Here is a 7,377-nt window from a genome sequence, read left to right on the forward strand (position 1 = left end):
GCGTGCACGAAGTCGGAGCCCGGTTTGCCCCGGGTGTGCACCTCGGGTGCGCACCTCGCGTGCACCTTCGCTGCGGTGGGCACCTTGGCTGGGTTGCGCGCCTTGGTGGGCACCATGCAGTGCACGAAGTCGGAGCCCGGATTGCCCCGGGCGCGCACCTCCGCCAGGGTGGGCACCTTGGTGCGCACAACTTGCCTGGGCTGCGCACCAGGAAGGGCTCAAGATGGCACCCGCGTTCCGTTTTTTTCACTATCTTTCAGAACGGAAATTTTAAAATCTCGTTTTTTTTTGCCTTTTCTGGAAATTAGTGAAGGCAGCGCATCAAAGGTGCGCAACGCTGGTGCGAACCTGGGAGCGCTCCGATGTGTGCTCCAAGGTGTGGCGTGCACGAAGTCGGACCCCGGTTTGCCCCGGGTGCGCACCTCGCGTGCACCTTGGTGCGCACACCTTGGCTGGGTTGCGCGCCCTGGTGGGCACCATGGTGCGCACCAAGGAGCGCTCCGAAGTGTGCTCCAAGGTGCGGCGTGCACGAAGTCGGAGCCCGGTTTGCCCCGGGTGCGCACCTCGCGTGCACCTTCGCCGCGGTGGGCACCATGGCGTGCACGAAGTCGGAGCCCGGTTTGCCCCGGGTGCGCACCTCGCGTGCACCTTCGCCGGGGTGGGCACCTTGGTGTGCAGACCTTGGCTGGGTTGCGCGCCCTGGTGGGCACCATGGTGCGCACCAAGGAGCGCTCCGAAGTGTGCTCCAAGGTGCGGCCTGCACGAAGTCGGAGCCCGGTTTGCCCCGAGTGTGCACCTCGGGTGGGCACCTTGGTGCGCATGCCTTGCCTGGGCTGCGCACCAGGGCGGGCTCAAGATGGCACCCGCGTTCCTTTTTTTTCACTATCTTTCAAAACGGAAATTTTAAAATCTCATTTTTTTTTGCCTTTTTCTGGAAATTAGTGAAGGCAGCGCATCAAAGGTGCGCACCTCGCTGCCCACCACGGTGCGCAACGCCGGTGGGCACCCGGGAGTGCTTCGAAGTGTGCTCCAAGGTGCTGCGTGCACGTTGTCGGAGCCCGGTTTGCCCCGGGTGCGCACCTCGCGTGCACCTTCGTCGGGGTGGGCACCTTGGCTGGGTTTGCCCCGGCTGCGCTCCGAAGCGGGGTTATTGGAGCGCCGCCTCTTTTTTTGTCGGAGCGTTTGGTGGGGTTTCTCGCATTGGCTCTTCCGAGGCCCGGTTGCCACCCTGGCGCGCACGAAGTCGGAAGTAGGGTTAATTGCCCGGGTGCGCACCTTTGCCAGGGTGGGCACCTTACCTGGGCTGCGCACCAGGGCGGGCTCAAGATGGCACGCGCGTTCCGTTTTTTTCACTATCTTTCAAAACGGAAATTTTAAAATCTCCTTTTTTTTTTGCCTTTTCTGGAAATTAGTGAAGGCAGCGCATCAAAGGTGCGCACCTCGCTGCCCACCTTGGTGTGCTCTGAGGTGCGCACCCGGGAGCGCTACGAAGTGTGCTCCAAGGTGCGGCGTGCACGTTGTCGGAGCCCGGTTTGCCCCGGGTGCGCACCTCGCCTGCACCTTGGCCGGGGTGGGCACCTTGGCTGGGTTTGCCCAGGGTGCGCTCCGAAGCGGGGTTACTGGAGCGCCCCCTCTTTTTTTGTCAGAGCGTTTGGTGGGGTTTCTCGCATTGGCTCTTCCCAGGCCCGGTTGTTGGGTGCGCTCCCACCCTGGCGCGCGCGAAGTTGGAAGTTGGGTTAATTGCCCGGGCGCGCACCTTCGCCAGGGTGGGCACCTTGGTGCGCACACCTTGGCTGGGCTGCGCACCAGGGCGGGCTCAAGATGGCACCAGCATTCCCTTTTTCTCACTATCTTTCAAAACGGAAATTTTAAAATCTCGTTTTTTTTTTGCCTTTTATGGAAATTAGTGAAGGCATCGCATCAAAGGTGCGCACCTCGCTGCCCACCTTGGTGTGCTCCGAGGTGCCCACCACGGTGCGCAACGCCGGTGCGAACCCGGGAGCGCCCCGATGTGTGCTCCAAGGTGCGGCGTGCACGAAGTCGGACCCCGGTTTGCCCCGGGTGCGCACCTCGCGTGCACCTTGGTGCGCACACCTTGGCTGGGTTGCGCGGCCTGGTGGGCACCATGGTGCGCACCAAGGAGCGCTCCGAAGTGTGCTCCAAGGTGCGGCGTGCACGAAGTCGGAGCCCGGTTTGCCCCGGGTACGCACCTCGCGTGCACCTTCGCCGGGGTGGGCACCTCGGCTGGGTTGCGCGCCCTGGTGCGCACCAAGGAGCGCTCCGAAGTGTGCTCCAAGGTGCGGCGTGCACGAAGTCGGAGCCCGGTTTGCCCCGGGTGCGCACCTTCGCCGCGGTGCGCACCATGGCGTGCACGAAGTCGGAGCCCGGTTTGCCCCGGGTGCGCACCTCGCGTGCACCTTCGGCGGGGTTGCGCGCCCTGGTGGGCACCATGGTGCGCACCAAGGAGCGCTCCGAAGTGTGCTCCAAGGTGCGGCGTGCACGAAGTCGGAGCCCGGTTTGCCCCGGGTGCGCACCTCGCGTGCACCTTCGGCGGGGTTGCGCGCCCTGGTGGGCACCATGGTGCGCACCAAGGAGCGCTCCGAAGTGTGCTCCAAGGTGCGGCGTGCACGAAGTCGGAGCCCGGTTTGCCCCGGGTGCGCACCTCGCGTGCACCTTCGCCGCGGTGGGCACCATGGCGTGCACGAAGTCGGAGCCCGGTTTGCCCCGGGTGCGCACCTCGCGTGCACCTTCGCCGGGGTGGGCACCTCGGCTGGGTTGCGCGCCCTGGTGCGCACCAAGGAGCGCTCCGAAGTGTGCTCCAAGGTGCGGCGTGCACGAAGTCGGAGCCCGGTTTGCCCCGGGTGCGCACCTCGCGTGCACCTTCGCCAGGGTGGGCACCTCGGTGCGCACACCTTCTCAATGTTTTCTTGCCTTTTCTGGAAATTGGTGAAGGCAGCGCATCAAAGGTGCGCACCTCGGTGTGCTCCGAGGTGCGAACCCGAGAGCGCTCCGAGGTGCCCACGAAGTCGAAAGTCGGGTTAATTGCATTGTTTTCCCCGGGTGCGCTCCGAGGTGCGCAACATCGGCGCGCACCAAGGAGGGCTCCGAAGTGTGCTCCAAGGTGCGCACGATGGCGTGCACCTCTGGTGCGCACGATTCGGAGCTCGGTTTGACCGGGGTGCGCACACCTTGGCTGGGTTGCGCACCTTTTGTGCGCTCCAAGGTGCGCACGAAGTCGGAGCTCGGTTTGCCCCGGGTGCGCACCTTCGCCAGGGTGCGCACCTTGATGCGCACGCCTTGGCTGGGCTGCGCACCTTGGTGGGCGCCATGGTGCGCACCTTTCGTGCGCTCCAAGGTGCGCACGAAGTCGGAGCTCGGTTTGCCCCGGGTGCGCACCTTGGTGGGCGCCATGGTGCACTCCGAGGTGCCCAAGATTGGTGCGCACCAAGGAGCGCTCCGAAGTGCGCTCCAAGGTGCGCGCGAAGTCGAAAGTTGGGTTAATTGTCCGGTTTGCCTCGGGTGCGCACCTTGCGTGCACCTTCGCCAGGGTGGGCGCCTTGGTGCGCACACCTTGGCTGGGCTGCGCACACCTTGGCACCCGCGTTTCCTTCATTTTAAATTTTTTTTTTTTACAATCTCTCAAGTGGGAAATTCTATAATCTCAACTTTTTTTGCCTTTTCAGGAAACTTTTGAATGGAGCGCATCATTGGTGCGCTCCGAAGTGTGCTCCAAAGCTCTCTCCAGCTGCGTGCACCTGCCCCGGCCGCGCACCCGGCCCCGCCCAGCTTCGCTCACCTGTCCCGGGCGTCTGGTGCGGAACCTTAGAGTAAGAAACATCACCGTGCACCTTGGCCAACGTGCGCGACTCGACCGAGCGCGCACTGGCCGAGGTGCACACCGATTTCACCTGGGTGCGCGCGCAGCACCTCGGGCGCACCGGGGTGCGCGCACAACGCCCGGGTTGCACCGTGGCCTGTGTGCTCGGGGCGCCTCGGGTGCGCGCTCGGTGTCGCCCCCGCGCGCGCGGTAGTGCGGGCAGCGCACCCCGGCCCGGCCCGGCCCCGACGAGAACGCAAACGGGCAAAAGGTTTATTCAAATAGCATTGCGACGCCCGGCGAAAAACTAAAAAAGGGTGCAACACCGGGACTTCCCGGGAGGTCACCCATCCCAGTACTACTCCGGCCCAAGCGCGCTTAACTGCGGAGTTCTGATGGGATCCGGTGCACTAACGCTGGTATGATCGCACCCGTTATGAGCTTGTCGCAGTGTGTACTTAGCAAACCGCGACCCACGTGCGAATCCACCCCGGCCACCCACCCCCGTCGAGGTGCACACCCTCCCTCGCGAAGTGCGCCCCGTTCGCCAAGTGTGAGCCCTGCCCGGGTGCGCGCACCTTGCTAGGGCGTCGGGTGTGCACCCGGCCCGGCCTACGTGCGTGCACCTGGAGGGGGCGTCGTGTGCGTGCAGTGTCCCGTCTGCAACGCGGTGCCCACACACCACCTCGGGCGCAACGACCTGCGCTCACATGTGGGCCGAGTGCACCTTGGTGCATGTTCGGGGCGCCTCGGGTGCACGCTCGATCTTGCCCCGGTGCACCAAGGCGCTCGGTTTGCCCCGGGTGCGCACTTGGTGCAAGGTGGGCACCCAAAATAGGGATCAAGCACCAAAACACAAGTTTCGGGATGCAAAATGGGACCCAAGGACCACAAATGCGTTCCAAGACCCATGATGGGTCCACGAGAACAAAAATGTGTTCCGAGACTTAATAAACAAATATTGGGTTTTAGGAGAAGAAACATGCTCTGATGCCCAAAACGAGAATCGACCCCGAAAAGGCCACAGGCCAAAAGTGGGATGCGAGACAAAAAAAAATGGGACCCGAGGACCAAAATTGGGTTCCCAGGTCGAAGACAGGGCAACCGGACAAGAAACGACCTCTAAGGCTCGAAATGAGTCCCGACGACTAAAACTTGACAAGAAGCACCCATCAGGCACCCAACTCGACACCCATGGGATGCCGACCCACCCGGGCTTCCACCTAGCACACCTTGGCACCCACCCACCCTCGCACCCAACCTCGCACCCAACTTAGCACCTTTGAACCCACATTGGCACTCACCCTGACCCTGGCACCTTGGAACCCACATTGGCACTCACCTTGACCCTGGCACCCACCTTTGCACTCACCTTGGGACCCACCCTGGCTCCCACCTCGGCACCCACCCAGACACCCACCTTGGTTCCTTGGCACCCACCTTGGATCCTTGGCACCCACCCCGACACCCACCTTGGCACGCAACTTGGCTACTTGCCACCCACCTTGGCTCCTTGACGCCCACCCCGACAACCACCCCGTGACCTACCCTGGCTAGGGTTGGTGCACACCCACCCTGGTGCCCACCTTGGCACCCACCCTATGACCCACCTTGGCACGCACCTTAGTACCCACCCCGTTACCCACCCTAGGACCCACCCCGTGACCCACCTTGGCCAGGGTGGGTGCCTTGGTGCGCACAACTTGCCTGGGCTGCACACCAGGGCGGGCTCAAGATGGCACCCGCGTTCCGTTTTTTTCACTATCTTTCAAAACGGAAATTTTAAAATCTCATTTTTTTCTTTTTTTTGCCTTTTCTGGAAATTAGTGAAGGCAGCGCATCAAAGGTGCGCAATGCTGGTGCGAACCCGGGAGCGCTCCGATGTGTGCTCCAAGGTGCGGCGTGCACGAAGTTCGAGCCCGGTTTGCCCCGGGTGCGCACCTCGCGTGCACCTTCGCCGGGGTGAGCACCTTGGCTGGGTTGCGCGCCCTGGTGCGTACCAAGGAGCGCTCTGAAGTGTGCTCCAAGGTGCGGCGTGCACGAAGTCGGAGCCCGGTTTGCCCCGGGTCTGCACCTCGGGTGCGCACCTCGCGTGCACCTTCGCTGCGGTGGGCACCTTGGCTGGGTTGCGCGCCTTGGTGGGCACCATGCAGTGCACGAAGTCGGAGCCCGGTTTGCCCCGGGCGCGCACCTCCGCCAGGGTGGGCACCTTGGTGCGCACAACTTGCCTGGGCTGCGCACCAGGAAGGGCTCAAGATGGCACCCGCGTTCCGTTTTTTTCACTATCTTTCAGAACGGAAATTTTAAAATATCGTTTTTTTTTGCCTTTTCTGGAAATTAGTGAAGGCAGCGCATCAAAGGTGCGCAACGCTGGTGCGAACCTGGGAGCGCTCCGATGTGTGCTCCAAGGTGCGGCGTGCACGAAGTCGGAGCCCGGTTTGCCCCGGGTGCGCCCTGGTGGGCACCATGGTGCGCACCAAGGAGCGCTCCGAAGTGTGCTCCAAGGTGCGGCCTGCACGAAGTCGGAGCCCGGTTTGCCCCGGGTGTGCACCTCGGGTGGGCACCTTGGTGCGCATGCCTTGCCTGGGCTGCGCACCAGGGCGGGCTCAAGATGGCACCCGCGTTCCTTTTTTTTCACTATCTTTCAAAACGGAAATTTTAAAATCTCATTTTTTTTTGCCTTTTTCTGGAAATTAGTGAAGGCAGCGCATCAAAGGTGCGCACCTCGCTGCCCACCACGGTGCGCAACGCCGGTGGGCACCCGGGAGTGCTTCGAAGTGTGCTCCAAGGTGCTGCGTGCACGTTGTCGGAGCCCGGTTTGCCCCGGGTGCGCACCTCGCGTGCACCTTCGTCGGGGTGGGCACCTTGGCTTGGTTTGCCCCGGCTGCGCTCCGAAGCGGGGTTATTGGAGCGCCGCCTCTTTTTTTGTCGGAGCGTTTGGTGGGGTTTCTCGCATTGGCTCTTCCGAGGCCCGGTTGCCACCCTGGCGCGCACGAAGTCGGAAGTAGGGTTAATTGCCCGGGTGCGCACCTTTGCCAGGGTGGCACCTTACCTGGGCTGCGCACCAGGGCGGGCTCAAGATGGCACGCGCGTTCCGTTTTTTTCACTATCTTTCAAAACGGAAATTTTAAAATCTCCTTTTTTTTTTGCCTTTTCTGGAAATTAGTGAAGGCAGCGCATCAAAGGTGCGCACCTCGCTGCCCACCTTGGTGTGCTCTGAGGTGCGCACCCGGGAGCGCTACGAAGTGTGCTCCAAGGTGCGGCGTGCACGTTGTCGGAGCCCGGTTTGCCCCGGGTGCGCACCTCGCCTGCACCTTGGCCGGGGTGGGCACCTTGGCTGGGTTTGCCCAGGGTGCGCTCCGAAGCGGGGTTACTGGAGCGCCCCCTCTTTTTTTGTCAGAGAGTTTGGTGGGGTTTCTCGCATTGGCTCTTCCCAGGCCCGGTTGTTGGGTGCGCTCCCACCCTGGCGCGCGCGAAGTTGGAAGTTGGGTTAATTGCCCGGGCGCGCACCTTCGCCAGGGTGGGCACCTTGGTGCGCAAACCTTGGCTGGGCTGCGCAC

The 7,377-nt window shown here is 62.8% G+C and overlaps 1 non-coding gene across 1 annotated transcript; it reads right to left on the reverse strand.

Moving 5' to 3' along the window:
• Nucleotides 1–4,131: 4,131 nt before the first annotated feature.
• Nucleotides 4,132–4,250, reverse strand: LOC131867469 (5S ribosomal RNA). The gene has a single exon (XR_009366022.1). It is a non-coding gene; the product is annotated as a 5S ribosomal RNA (ribosomal RNA).
• Between the last annotated feature and the right edge of the window lie 3,127 nt (nt 4,251–7,377).

This window comes from Cryptomeria japonica, unplaced genomic scaffold (genome assembly GCF_030272615.1).
Source record: "Cryptomeria japonica unplaced genomic scaffold, Sugi_1.0 HiC_scaffold_172, whole genome shotgun sequence".
NCBI lineage: Eukaryota > Viridiplantae > Streptophyta > Pinopsida > Cupressales > Cupressaceae > Cryptomeria > Cryptomeria japonica.